We start from the raw sequence: 16,281 nt of genomic DNA on the forward strand, positions 1-16,281 counted from the left end.
TGAAGTGGAGTAAGGAAAGCCTCTTTAATAAATTGTGTTGGCATCACTGGACGGCTACATGCAAAAAAATAGGCTCAGAACTCTGCCTAACACCATGTACAAAAGTAAGATCAAAATGGATTAAAGACCTCAACATCAGACCAGAAACCATAAGGTACATTGAAGATAAAGTTGGCAAAACCCTCCATGACATTGAAGCTAATGGTATCTTCAAAGATGCCACACCACTGGCCGAGCAAGTGAAAACAGAGATAGATAAATGGGACTATCTTAAACTAAGAAGCTTCTGCACCTCCAAAGAAACAGTGACCAAAATACAAAGACAGTCTACAGAATGGGAAAGGATATTCACCGAATACACATCTGACAAGGGGTTGATATCCAGGATATACAGAATACTGGTTAAACTCCACAAGAAGAAAACATCCAACCCCATCCAAAAATGGGGCAATGAAATGAACAGAAACTTTCTCAAAGAAGAAATTCGAATGGCAAAAAAGCACATGAGAAAATGCTCTACATCATTAATCATCAGGGAGATGCAGATCAAAACCACAATGAGATACCATCTCACACCTCAGAGACTGGCCCACATTCAAAAGAACAAAAGCAACCGATGCTGGCGTGGATGTGGCGAGAAAGGGACACTCCTTCACTGTTGGTGGGAATGTCCACTGGTTCAGCCCTTCTGGAAAACAGTATGGACGATTCTCAAAAAATTAGAAATTGAGCTCCCATTTGACCCAGCAATACCACTCCTGGGAATATATCCCAGAGAGGCAAAAATGTATAGTCGAAGTGACATCTGCACTTGTTTGTTCATTGCAGCACTCTTTACAATAGCCAGAAACTGGAAGAAACCTGAATGCCCAAGAACAGATGACTGGTTAAAGAAACTTTGGTACATCTACACAATGGAGTACTATGTAGCTGTTAGAAAAGATGAAGTCATGAAATTTACATACAAGTGGTACAATATGGAAAGTATCATGCTAAGCGAAATGAGTCAGGAAGAGAGGGATAGACATAGAAAGATTGCATTCATCTGGGGGATATAAAGTAACAAAATATGAGATTAATACCCAAGAATAGCTGAGATCAGCACCAGGAGGATTACTCCATAACTTAGAGGCCAGCCGGGTATCCTAGAGGAAAGGGCAGTTCAGATAGAGAAGGGAGCACCAAATAAAGTATGTTTGGAGGATCCTCCCAGGAGGGGAGATGCATGTCGAAAGTAGACCATGGACTGAACATGTTTGCCACTCAATGCCTCTTTTGCAGACCACAACACCCAAAAGGAAAGAGAGAACACAGGGGATTGCCCTGCCACAGAGACAGGGGGGATGGGGGGATGGGGGTGGGAGAGATATTATCCATGGTGGTGGAAAATGGGCACTGGTGGAGGGATGGGTATCTGATCATTGTATAATTGAAACCAAAGCACAAAAAATGGTAAATCTACAACTTTAAAAAAAATAAAATAAAATAAAGGGAAAAAAAAAGAGGCAAAAATAAATAAATAAATAAATAAATAAAAAAGAATATGAAATATGTTCGCATCGTTAGAAATCATGGGAAGCACTTAAAACCAAAATGGAATGATATTCTAGATCCAAGAGAGTAGCTGAAATTTAAGGTTGACTACACCAATTGTTGACAAAAGTCTGGAACAATCCGGCTCTAAAATTGATGTAAAATATATAATCCCTTTGAGAAACTTGAGAAAGTTAAGTCTCTATTATATGAGTAACTATTCCACTCCTAGATTTTCACATAAGAGAAATGAGATATGTGTCAAAATAAGTTTTCAAAGGGAAATTGAGAGCAGCTTCATTCCTATTTTCTCAAATTGAAAGCACTCTGAGTATTTATCTGCAGAAAAATACCTAAGCAAATTGTGCTTTATTACTTAAATATAGCATTATTCAGCCAAAAATGAGACAAATGACTGATACATGAATATTACCTATAATTCTCAAAATATTATAATCAATATAGAAAGAAATTTCTCTGAAATCTCCTTTTCTTTGTCAACTTCCTCCAGCAACAAACTTTAAAGTTAGGGACAATATTATGAACCAGGGAGAGTTTGAGTTGATCGGCAATAAAATGCTCCCTAGAATTTAGACTATATTAAGAAAGATTTGAAAGCTACCATTTCATTCTTAAAGTGTTGGTTTATTCTTGTTCCTCCTGCAGGGAGTTTAGATTTATTGAGTGACTCCCACAACAGTGCCCCTGAGGCACAACCAATTCCATCAAGCACTAATAATTCTATGTTGCTCTTCTATTTCCTTTATGTCATTGTATGGTTTAGCAATGTCTTTTTTTGTATAGACACAGGAAGACAATTGATGCTATGCTTTGTAATATGGGAATAATTATCTCCAAATAATATTTACTCCGGAGCATCCATCATATTTACCTTAAACCAGGCAAGCTGTAAACTACCCTTGATCAGAAAGGGACAAGCCAAGTGCCATAAGTATAATAAGTTAAGAACACAGTCACAAAACAAACTCTGTCATGACCCAAAGAGAAGTAGCTGGACCATGCTGGGATTAGGAAAGACTAACTTGGCCTGAGGACTATAGTCCGGAATGTCCAGACTATAAGATGTCCCCAGGAAGAGCCAACCTTTAAGCTTAATATATCTCTTTACAAAATCACTAGAAATATTATAAGAAGCAAATTTACTATGATTGGTTAAATAGATTACTAGTTGAGGAAAGGAGAAAGCAATACACCCTAGATGAAATCCCACCCTTGAGCAGATCTCCTAGTAATCTGGAATGTTGAACCCTTATATGAGATTTTGTCTTTGAGTTAATCTCCTAGAATTTCCCCTGAAGGAGTGGCTTTTCATTTGTTTGTTGGCATGATAATGTTTAACCCCCACATATGTGTACCGTCACCTTTTATTATTTCTATATAATTATGCTATAAAGTGTTAGAGAGGACTAGACTAGGAAAATAAAGATTAGACGAGGACAAAAAAGAGATGAACTTTGACGAGGAAGACAATGAAGACTATGAGATGAGAATGATGAAACTATGATTACTGGGACTACAACCAAAACTATGACTAGGATGGGGCTGTTTTTTAGGGAGAGAAATTGGACTATGATGGGGAGGAGAAAGAAATAAACCATATACCCACCAGCCTGGGTCCACCATGTTTCCCCATTCCCCCATCCTTCATCCATCTGTCACTGTGGGCCAGACAATGGAACAGTTCTCAGCAACCAAATGCTAGAGGCCCCTCACACCTATGTTTATCTTTTGAAACTCACATTAAAGTTCCACTCCTTTCAAGCAAGTGTCCACAATTTAAATGAGGTGATTGGAAAGGCTGTAAATTCAACTTATTTTTATAACTCAGTAACCCAATGGAACAGACTTGTTTCCTGATATTTTCAAAGTTAACAGTATGCTGGTAAGATCAGGTTGTGTTAAGGAGAAAGATGGAAGGTAGGTAGCACTGCACTGTCGCATTGTCCTCAGTTGCTCATTGATTTGCTCGAGCGGGCCCAGTAACGTCTCCATTGAGACTTGTTGTTACTATGTTTGGCATATCGAATACGATTCGGGATGCTGCCAGGCTTTGCCTTGCAGGCGAGATACTTTCAGTAGCTTGCCGGACTCTCCAAGAAGAGCAGAGGAATTGAACTGGGTCAACCGGGTTGGCCACATGCAAGGCAAACGCTCTACCCACTGTACTATCGCTCCAGTCCACTACCATTACATTATTTCTAATCTTAAATTCTAGGATGTGGATGGTTATTTTCTATTTTAAACACTGCCATATCGGTTTAATAACTACAGCTTTTTATTTTCTTGACAGTCTTTGACCTTCAACATCTCCAGGTAATATTTACTCTATCTGTCTATATTCATTACAAGGAAAATAATCTATTCCAGCTAATTAAACAGAAAGAGATTTATTTCAGGGCATTAAGTGCTTAGAGAATTTTTGGAAGTACTGATTAGACAGAATCAAGGATGAACTGATAGAAGTGAGCCAAAAGCCACCCTAAAGAATTAGACCTCGAACTACCACTAGAGCCAAGATCAGGTGGCTGCCTATCAACTTGGGATGCTGCCATAATATCTTCTGCTGTAATGTAGGTTTGTATTAAATGAACTAGCTTCTTCATGAGTGCAAGTAAAGTAATAAGGAGAACAGCATAAATAAAAATCAGATTCATTTATAGAGGAGAGTAGTATTACCAGTTTGCTCATCTTTGCATATCACACATACACACACACACACACACACACACACACACACACACAGAGCTGCATCCATGGCATTAAATAGCTATGCAGCTGTGCGTATACCACCAGCAAACACTGTTTCTCTGACATAAAACCAGATACTGATACTACCCAATCCTTACTGACCTTACTCCTGACAACTTCTCCTGGTAGGGTTTGGAGGTCCATTTTGGGAGGTGGGAATCAAAATCAGGTTGGAAACATGCAAAATACTATTCCCACTGTACTACTTCTCCGGCTCTTATTGTTTAATTTTTAAGTTTTATTTATTTATGTTTTTGCTTGTTGGGTAGTTTTGTGAGTTATTTATGTATCTTTAATATTAACATTTTGTTTTATGTATAGTGCATGACTATTTTGTCTCATTCAGTAGCAAATTGCTCCTCTTCTGAGAACTGTGTTTTATAGTTTCTGGATCTTGGCTGTTGATGAGATTATATGGCACCAGGGCAGTTTGTGGGTGTGACTGCCAAGCTACTGGAAAACTGGGAGTCTGTGTGGAGGAAGCCCAGCTCTGATCTGAGCAGGCTTGGAGATCTCAACCATCATGTGTCCCGCATACCTCGGTTCTTCTGCCGGTTCCTTCATGTGTGAGGCTCATCTGAGCGTGTGGAGTATTAAGTATGACTGGCTGGGTTCTGGAGGTTTTTGGCTGCCAGAGTTCTGCTTGGGACAGGGAGGGAGACTCAACCTGCTCCCTTCAAGGCACGCCAGCCTGTCTTCACTGGGGCCCCTCGGAGGGGGGCGGGTTGAGTCTCCCTCCCCGTCCCAAGCAGAACCCCAGCAATTAAAACCTCCAGAACCTAGTTTATTAAATTACAACAACAAAAAAGCTAAAGTAAAAAACATGACACACAACTATAATAATCATGCAATAAAACATAAAAAATAACTATAGAGTCACTGTTTGCTGGAGTCCATTTTACCTCAGTCTCTATATAGCATACACAATAACATCCAACATCCAAATATTTAAGAAAGAAAAATATGTGAAAATTTTGTTTAAACTAAATTTCTCATATTGTTTCCTTTGATTAATATTATAATGCATAGAAATTTAATAAATATATTTTATATAAAATACCAAGGTTAAGTTTATTGCTAAAATAGTAATATTTAATTTACTACTTAAATATTTTAAATAAATTTAATAGACCAAATTGATGTATGCTATTAAAATATTTTTTAAATTTTAGAACATTCTAGAGTAACTTATTTAAAATTTTTTGAGTAATATTGTTTTCTCTTACAAATTAATTGTAGTGGGGAGATGTTGGGTACTGATACTTTTGACAGTGCTCAGGAGTTACTCCTGGATGTACACAGGGAACTATGTGTGGTGCCAGGGACAAAATTAGTGTGTTGGATTTTATAGTACTTATACTCTGTATTACCTATCCAGTTTATCACTTACAGTTTTAAAACTAACTAGTCCAGTCATCTTTTTGTGGTCCTCTACATGTGCCAAGGTGATAACAGGTAACATGCAGTCTTAAATTTCCATCAGATAATTTCTGAAAAAATACTTCCTTAAAAATTAAGAATGTAATTGCCCTTTATTAAAAATTATCAAGAGAAGCAACCTACTAAATATAGGTCCTCTCAAAAATATGAGTGTCTAGAATATACAGAAAACATGTTATAGAACGTTACAACTGCCCTGTAACCCCATCAGTGGCCAAGATCCAGAGACTATAAAGCTTCTGGAAGAGAACAATACAGTCTCCTGGCCCCGTGTCTAGCTGTCCTCACAAGGAGGGGGTTGGATTGAGTTTCCCTGTCTGCCCAGAGCAGAATCCCAGCAGCTGAAGACCTCTGGGACACAGCCATAGACATGCTGGGACCACTCTCCACATGCTAGAACAAGCCTCACGCATGAAGGAACCAGCAGAGGAACCCAGGTATGTGGGACCCGGGGCTGAGATCTCCAAGCCTGCTCGGTTCAGTATTGGGCCTCCTTCACCCAGATCCCGCACTTCCAGTATCTAGACAGTTACACCCACCAACTGCCGTGTAACCCCATTAACGGCCAAGATCCAGAAACTATAAAACCAAGCTCCCAGAAGCAATTGTCTAGTTCTGGCTCTCAGAAAATTCAGCAAGCTATGAAGAGTATCTTGCCCAAATATATGCCTGACTGGGAACACCTGTAAAGGTGATTAGAGGCTGGCCAAAAGCCTCCATCCCTCTTGGAGAGCCCAGCAAGATACTGAGAGTATCCCACCCACACGGCAGAGCCTGGCAAGGTACCTGTGGTATACTCGAAATGCCAAAATCAGTAACAATGATGGTCCTCATTCCCCTGACCCTGAAAGAGCACCAATATACCATCGGGCTACACTAGCACGTGACAGGGATGAACAGAGACATTACTGGTGCCTGCTCCAGCAACTCGATGAACAACGGGATGATAGTAATAGTGATAGTGATAGTGATAGTGATAGTGATAGTGATAGTGATAGTGATAGTGATAGTGATAGTGATAGTGATGTTACAGAATGAGTATTACTAACATTTTTTCCTTTCAATGCAAGCTGACCCAGATAATCTAAGTACTGTATAGCACTGTTTAGTACTGTCCTCCCGTTTTTCATTAATTTGTTCGAGTGGGCCCAGTAACATCTCCATTATGAGACTTGCTGTTACTGTGTTTGGCATATTGAATACACCATGGGGAGCTTGCCAGGCTTTGCCGAGCAGGTGAGATACTCTGGGTAGCTTGCCGGGCTCTCCGAGAGGGGTGGAGAAATCAAACTCAGGTTAACCTGGTTGGCCTTGTGCAAGGCAAACGCCCTACACACTGTGCCTAAAGAAAACAAAATTAGAAGCTTATTAACAGGTTATAAAACCTAACAGACAAGTAACTTTTACTATGATAATAGCAACAGCAAAGGAAAATAAGAATAGCAAGCTATGTAGAACCAATGTAATAGGTTTATGATCTAAGAGTGACATCTTTTTCACTGAAATGTAGTTGTAGCCCTGTCATGCTCTAATACTCCATAAGGCGCAGAATGATTGGAGCCAATATTAACTCAGACAGTTCTGGGCAGTGTCTATTTAGAGCAACTGTACGAAAATAACAAGATAGATAGTAAAGCACCACATAATCTTTTGGTCATGAGACACTGTTACATAAATGCATTTGTGTTGTTCATTTGAGGACTGACAACAATAATTTATTAGATAAAAACAAAAAGGCTAAAGTAAAAACTACATGAGCTAAAACTATAGTAAGCACCTTATCCATAGTACAAATGTATATTATTCTGAAGCACTCATAAACCTACTACAAAAACATTTTTTGCTGTCTTAGGCAAAAATATTATCATATTATTTGGTATTTAATTTTTGGTGAATTGAAGATATGAATAAAATTTGCAAATCAGCTACTTAATTTTTATGCACATGAGGAAAAATACAATTTCCTCAATTATAAAAGGAGAAAAACAGTTGTATATTTATCACAGAATGAATTAAGATGTTTAGCTAACATATTTTGTCTTACTTCATAACAAAGACACAGTATGAATTTTGCATTATCAATATTATCATTAATCTATTCTCCTATATTTTTCTAAGTCTGAGGTTTTTCTCATTTTATGTTTCAGATAACTTAATTAGAATATACATGAATGATTTCATGGAAATATGAGTTGGGTAGAAATTATGAAGAGAAGGATATAAAGTAAATAAGGAAGAAAGGTCACTGTAATAACAGAGTAGTTTTGCTGCATTCAGAGTTGAGTTGGTATAGCAGTTTAACAAGTTTAGAAATCAATCAACATAATTGTCTCATTAAAATCCAATAGAATATGGTGTGTTCACTCTATAACAGATGGGATTAAACCACCATTACTGTATTCATGTAGATCTGTGACTCTAAACACTGCAACATATATTTTCTAAAGTCTTGTCTACAGTTTAGAAAAGCATTTGAAGAAAATATAGCTTAAATACTCTTGTTAGAAAAATTTACAGTTGGATAAAAGTAATGTTATATTGATGCAAGATAATCAATAGAATTCTTTTACTCTAAAGGAAAAAATATGGTTTGTAGTAAAGTAATTGAATTTAATAACAGACTTAATGAAGTAGATTCTCATACTTCCTGATTCCAGTTTTGAATTTTAAAAAAGTATCTCTATATAGCAGTGTAGAAAAATGAAAGAATAGAGATGGTAATAGGTACTAAGAGTAGGAATTATATTAGAATTTTTTATAGTTAACAATTATTAGCAAGGCAACCTATAACAATAACAAAATCATAAACTAATTATGTTCAGCAAGACAATTTCAGCCTTAAAAGACTACAAAAAGATGAAAAACAAAATTAAAAATACTTGAATTTTACTCATCAATACTTATTAAGAAAATGCCAATCGAAATAGCAATGAAATATTTTACATCACTGAGGATAGCATACATGAAAAAATTGGGAAATAACCATGTTGGCAGGGATGTGGTAAGAAAGCAATCCTCATTCTTTGTTGGTAAGAATGTTTACTGATTCAAGCTCTATGGAAAGCATCAAAAATTTCTTGGAAAAGCACAAATAAAACTAGCAATATCACTTTTTGGCATCAACTTCCAAAACATGCACAAAATAAATGTGAATCTGAAAGGATATATGCATACCTATGCTCATCCAGCACTTAGGATAATGGCAATATATGGAAAAAAACTTAATTTTCCAACTATGGATGAATGAGCGAAGTAATTGTGGCATAATAACACAATGGAACAACATGCATCTATGAGAAGGAATAAAATTATGTAATTTCTCACCATCTAGATGAAACTAGAAGATATACTGAGTGAAGACAGAAAAAGGACAGATGGAGAATGATACTTCTCATATGTGGGATATGAATAGGTAGTAAATGAGAAACAAATGACTAAGGCAACAAATCAGGAGAGTTGGAAGGAAGTGAGATGAGTGGATGGAAGGCACCTTTGGACACTGGCAGAGGGAAGCAGGTACACAGGTAGTGTGTGTGCTTTTGGAATAATGCATGTATGACTACCATTAACAGTATTGTAAGACACAGCCATAAGTAAAATGCAGTATAAAAAAATACTTGGACTTTTAATGCTGCTGAGATATAAAAAAATTAAATTTATATTTAAAATTATACCAATATGTAACATAACAATGTTGAATTATGTTGATTAATTTTTGGTTGATATGACAATTGAGTTATTTATTGTGTTATATACAACATAAAAATTAATTACAATTGCATATGTTTTTTATAATATGGTGTTAAAAATTATTTAACTTACATGTGATTTATTTGTAGGTTGATTTGTGTTTATGTCTCAGTGTTGCTATAGATATTCTGCTAGATTGTCAAGGATACCAGCAACATAATATTGATTAGCAGTAATTAATCTCTCCAATTTATTTTAACATTAAATTCCTACAACCAAAATATCATTTTCAATAAAATTAAGCAACCTATGTTTATTTTTACATTAAAAAGTTTTTATGCATAATCATCCATATATGTAAGTTATATTTTCATTGACATAACATCAATTTAAAAGATAATAATATGATTTAGGGCTACAGTTTCCTCACATTTCTCTACTGCTGTTCAGTGAATTGCCTTCCTTTCTTGGCATTCTCAGTTTAGCAGAGTCCAAGGGTTTTGTTTTTCTTTAGCTTTGTTCTTCTATTCTTTTCACAAAGAACCCTGAATTTAATATGTGTTCTTAACATTATGCAAAGTTTGTTCAAATCTGTCTTATGTTTGTTTCCTCTGCTATACACACATACGGTTTTGATGTCAGTTTTTGTCAGAATTATCCTACATCTCTGACAGTCATTTCAATTAAATATGCTGTGGAAAATCTAGAGTAATTTGCTACTTTCCCAAAAAAAGTGAGTGTAACTCATAATAGCATTCAAACCTTTTATAATTAGATTGATTAAAGAGTACTTTGGCCTCAACATAGATGTTCAGCTCAATTAGAATTTTCTGGAAAATTTGACTAACTTGTTTTCCAGCTGTTTTAAATGGAATAATTATCCAATGTAGTTTCTTAAACTAAATTTTGAAAAAATATAATCATTCTCTTTTTGGTAACTATTCAGATTAAATAAACTCATTTAACTTCAACTTGTCTATCTTCTGGTATGATAAAAGCTGTAAAAACAAAAAAAGCAAAAACCTAATGTTAAATAGTGTTCTTTAAATTTTATGATTCTATTCGCAGTAAAATTGGTTTATTTGTATATATTATATTATTATATAGAAATAATATTTCTGTATGTTATAAATATTACCAATCAACTTTTCAAGCATGTTGAATATATCTGCAACATATGTCCTATTGTGTTTGTGCGGGCTGGAGCGTTAGCACAGCAGGAAGGGCGTTTGTCTTGCAAGCAGCCAACATGGCCAACCCGAGTTCAATTCCTCTGCCCCTCTCGGAGAGCCCAGCAAGCTACTGAGAGTATCTCGCCCACACGGCAAAGCCTGGTAAGCTCCCTGTGACATATTGAATATGCCAAAAACAGTAACAACAAGTCTCACAATGGAGGCGTTACTGGGTCTGCTCGAGCAAATCGATGAACGGGACAGTGACAGTGACAGTGACTATGTTTGTGAAATTTGATTTATTTTGCTTAATATTTCATTGAATAAATCTGAAATACTTCAATCACGATCACATTCATCCTATTTTTCATTGATTTCTTCTTTATAGTCTCTGTGTGTGGACCGTTGATGGGACCAACCTGGCGCTGGCAGCAGCTGGTGGGTGTGACGCCTACCTACTGGAAGATGGAGGGTCTAGGTGGAGAAGGCCAAGTCCCAATCCGAGTAGGCTTGGAGACCTCAGCCCCGGGAACTACATGCCTGGGTTCCTTTGTCAGTTCTTTCATGCATGAGGCCCGTCCGGACGTGTGGAGAGCAGTCCCAGCATGGCCGTGGCTGGCTCCGGATGTCCTCAGCTGCTGGTGCTCTGCTTGGGATGGGGCGGGGTGGAGAGAAGCTCAACCCTCCCCCCTCCAAGGGACCCCAGTGAGGACAGCCAGGCGCAGGGGCAGAAGACTCTGATTACTTCAATAGTTAAAAAAATTAAGCTGTATCTTGAAAAAGAATTTTCCTTTAATTTAAAACTTTGCCTTACCATTGTATAGCTTACTATTACTTTTGTTCTAATACTTAATACAAGATTAATTTATTTTAATATATTTCTTTAATATTCGCATTGTCAATAAAAATGTAATAAACTATTACTTATACTTATCAATGTCAGTCTTAAACCTACTTAATTTGTCTTATGCCAGTGATCTCTGGATAATAAATATACTCTCCAAAAAGATGTCTTTGGGGACTTTAAAACTGAAAATTTTACTGATTAATTTTAGTAATTTTAATAGAAATTGTAATATTCAATAGAAATTTTAACATTTCTTCTTTATTTTATCAGCTTTATCAGCTTTATCTATATACATGAACAGTAATGACATTATTTACACAGGATATTTTAATCTTTCTATGAAAGTTTGTTTAACTGCTGTTTATTGTACAGTAACCTTGACTTTTTTATAATACTATTGAACTTAAAAGTGCTTTATCAAACTTCCAAGTGCGGGGGCTGGAACGATAGCACAGTGGGTAGGGCATTTGTCTTGCATGTGGTTGACCCGGGTTCGATTCCCAGCATCCCATATGGTCTCCTGAGCACCGCCAAGGAGTATTCCTGAGTGCAAAGCCAGGAACAACCCCTGAGAATCGCCTGGTATGACCCAAAAAGCAAAAAAAAAAAAAAAAAATTCCAAGTGGTTTACTCACTATGCTATCTCACTGGCCCAGTTAAGTAATAGAGATATAATACTGTATAGTGATGATAAGCATAAACATATGCTTAAAATATTTTTCTAACAAAATATTTTTTTCTAACATAAAAATAACACTCCAATATCTGGAAACAAATTTTCCTTATGTTTCTCACTTTACTTATTTTAATGTATTGTAATGCTATATAACAAAATAAACATAATCCTCAAATAGTTTAGGAAATAAAATTCCTTTTGAATTATTTTTAGCTGATATGCAAAGTGTCTTATTATTGTATAAAAAATATTTAAACCTGGGGCTGGAGCATTAGCACAGTGGGTAGGGCATTTGCCTTGCACGCAGCCAAGATGGCCAATACGGGTTCGATTCCCAGCATCCCATATGGTTCCCCGAGCACCGCCAGGAGTGATTCCTGAGTGCATGAGCCAGGAGTAACCCCTGAGCATCGCCGGGTGTGATGCAAAAAGCAAAAAAAAAAAAAATACACCTTTTTTATTTGATTGATTATGTCACTGGTGGTGGTATGTCACTGTCCTCCTGTTGTTCATCGATTTGCTCGAGCAGTCCCAGTAACGTCTCCATTGGAGACTTTGTTGTTACTATGCTTGGCATATGGAATACATCACGGGTAGCTTGCCAGGCTCTGCCGTGCAGGTGAGATACTCTCAGTAGCTTGCCAGGCTCTCTGAGAGGGGTGGAGGAATCGAATTCGTGTCGGCCATGTTGGCTGTGTGCAAGGCAAATGCCTTACCGCTGTGTTATACTTAAAATAATCTGGTGACTATAATTCAGTTTTTTAATCTTTTCTTACAAACAAACAAAAACAAAACCAAACACTTTCTTCCCTTGTTCATCGATTTGCTAGAGCGGGCCAGTAACCTCTCCATTGTGAGACTTCTTTTTACTGTGTTTGGCGTATTGAATACTCTCGGTAGCTTGCCAGGCTCTCTGAGAGGGGCGGAGGAATCGAACCCATCTCAGCCGTGCTGGCTGCATGCAAGGCAAACACCCTACAGCTGTGCTATCACTCCAGCCTTTTCTTACAAATTTCAGAAATATACATATATCTACTAATTTAATCAGTGTTTATATATAAATTTGAATTAAATCTTTCTAGTTTTATTTCACTTAATGTAAACAATTTAGGAATATTTTTTTTTATTTATTTATTGAATCACTGTGGGAAAGGTTACAAAGCTTTCAGGTTTATGTCTCAGTCATGCAAATATCAAACACATTTCCCTTTACCAATACTTATTTTTTCCCATGAAGAACCCCAATAAAACCCCACCCCCCACCCCTCCCCGTCCCTGTGAGGCAGATGAATTCTAGTTAACACTCTATCCGCTTTGATTAGATTGTTTCAATAAAAGATTCACCACTATTATTTAGAGTTTACCCACCCCCCCAAATCAGACATGCTGAAAAAGCATTGTGAAGTGATTTGCTTTCTACAGCTGGGTTCAAGAATTAAATGTTGGTTTTGGATTTCTGCTATTTTACCTATTGACCCTGGATGTATTTCTACTGAAAGTCTGATAGTTAAGAAATTGGTTTCTGTGTTCTGGAGTCGTGGCCGTGCTGGAGAGCCGCTCGTGGGGGGCAACTGGTGGCCTCGGTAGGGCGTGAAGGGCGGAGCGAAACGCCCCCCTTCCCATGAGGTTTTAGTCGCCCCCACACTCCCGGCTCATACCTGCTGTCCACAAGGCTCCCATGTGGCCGCCATCTTTCTTTCCAGAGAGGAGAGGGCGAATGGGGCAACACCCTTTCCCCTCCGGCAGACTTGATGGGCTGGATCAACGCATAGTCCGTCCACTTTTCTGCTCCAAGCTGCTGGGTTCTGCATTAAGTCCTTGTGCTTCTGGGGCCGTGGCTGTGCTGGAGAGCCGCTCGTGGGGGGCAACTGGTGACCTCGGTAGGGCGTGAAGGACGGACCGGAACGCCCCCCTTCCCATGAAGTTTTAGTCGCCCCCACACCCCCGGTTCATACCTGCTGTCCACAAGGCTCCCATGTGGCCGCCATCTTTCTTTCCAGAGGGAGGAGGGCGGAAGGGAGCAACACCCTTTCCCCTCTGGGCAGAAATGATTGCCTGGATTAACGCATAGTCCTTTCACTTTTCTGCTCCAAGCTGCTGGGTTCTGCATTAAGCCCTTGTGCTTCTGGGGCTGTGGCCGTGCTGGAGAGCCGCTCGTGGGGGGCAACTGGTGACCTCGGTAGGGCGTGAAGGACGGACCGGAACGCCCCCCTTCCCATGAGGTTTTAGTCGCCCCCACACCCCCGGCTCATACCTGCTGTCCACAAGGCTCCCATGTGGCTGCCATCTTTCTTTCCAGAGGGAGGAGGGCGGAAGGGAGCAACACCCTTTCCCCTCTGGGCAGAAATGATTGCCTGGATTAACGCATAGTCCTTTCACTTTTCTGCTCCAAGCTGCTGGGTTCTGCATTAAGCCCTTGTGCTTCTGGGGCTGTGGCCGTGCTGGAGAGCCGCTTGTGGGGGGCAACTGGTGACCTCGGTAGGGCGTGAAGGACGGACCGGAACGCCCCCCTTCCCATGAGGTTTTAGTCGCCCCCACACCCCCGGCTCATACCTGCTGTCCACAAGACTCCCATGCGGCCGCCATCCTTCTTTCCAGAGAAGAGAGGGCGAATGGGGCAACACCCTTTCCCCTCCGGCAGACTTGATGGCCTGGATTAACGCATAGTCCTATCACTTTTCTGCTCTAAGCTGCTGGGTTCTGCATTAAGTCTTTGTGTTTCTGGGGCTGTGGCCGTGCTCCAAACTTAACTCTGACTTTCAGGGAGAAAGATTGGGTGGTTTACTTCTCATTGATCACTTTGTATATAGAGAGATGTCGCGCGGCCGCTTATGCGGCCGCGCGGTTTTTAGAAAAAGTCCTCGTTCCCGCATACTCGAGCTGTGTTTGTAGAGGCTTCTGGTCACCGGGGTTCCATCTGGGGGAGGCGGGATGCGGCACCTACTCCATCTGGAACTTGCGGGTGAACTCGGCTCTTTTTGGAACCTGTTTTTTCTTTTTTTTTTCCTCCGGGATCCCGCACCCTCCATGTGTTCTTTCTCTTATGCTTAAGGCTTCAAAGATGGCGCTGGGGGGCGGGCTGTGGGCATGACTTCCGGAATCAGAGGTTACCTGGGAGGTGTAGTCCGGCAGATTTGAGAAAAAGTCCTCGTTCCCGCATACTCGAGCTGTGTTTGTAGAGGCTTCTGGTCACCGGGGTTCCATCTGGGGGAGACGGGATGCGGCACCTACTCCATCTGGAACTTGCGGGTGAACTCGGCTCTTTTTGGAACCTGTTTTTTCTTTTTTTTTTTCCTCCGGGATCCCGCACCCTCCATGTGTTCTTTCTCTTATGCTTCACAATTTAGGAATATTAAAACTTGTTCAAATATGTGAACAGCTAATAAAACCCAATGTTATATAGTGAATTGAAAATTACTGATATATTTTCTTCAAAGTTAAGTATTTTAAATATAATTTTAAACTTTGTTTACATTACACTTTAAAAATTATACTTAAAATGTTGTGTGTTTGCATTATGTAAAAACTTTTATACAAACATATATTCCATAAACAATATTTATAAACTGACACAAATATATTATTGGTGACTCAACATTGAAAACTACATTGTCATTATAAGTTTATAAGCTAATTATACATAATGTGGAGCAACTTAAGAAAAAATTGGGGGGGGAAATAAAGTGTCTTTTTGATTTCTAGAATCTTAAGAAAATTTGGTTTATGTCTTCTAAACCACGGAAAATATTTTACATATATATAATATTCAGTACCATCAACCATATCCACACGATTACTAAGCTCATTGAGGTTTCTCAGAAGTTCAAGATGCCGCTCTGTCTAACGTCCATTGAATTAAAGAAGGCCTTTGATTCTGTTGAGATGGAAGCGGTCATAGAAGCCATAGTCAATCAGGGTGTACAAACTCAATACATTAGGATCCTCCGTGAGCTCAATTACGGATTCACTACCAGGATCTCACCATTCTACAAAGAAGTAATCATCCATGTCAAGAGAAGGGTTCGGCAGGGTGATACCATTTCACCAAAACTCTTCAGTGCCACCCTCAGGAACATCATGCGAGGACTGGAATGTGAAGGAATGGGAGTGAAGATAGATTGTCGGCAACTACACCACCTCCGCTTTGCTGATGG

Source organism: Sorex fumeus, unplaced genomic scaffold (assembly GCF_029834395.1).
Source record: "Sorex fumeus unplaced genomic scaffold, SorFum_2.1 ptg000098l, whole genome shotgun sequence".
In the NCBI taxonomy this organism is placed as follows: domain Eukaryota; kingdom Metazoa; phylum Chordata; class Mammalia; order Eulipotyphla; family Soricidae; genus Sorex; species Sorex fumeus.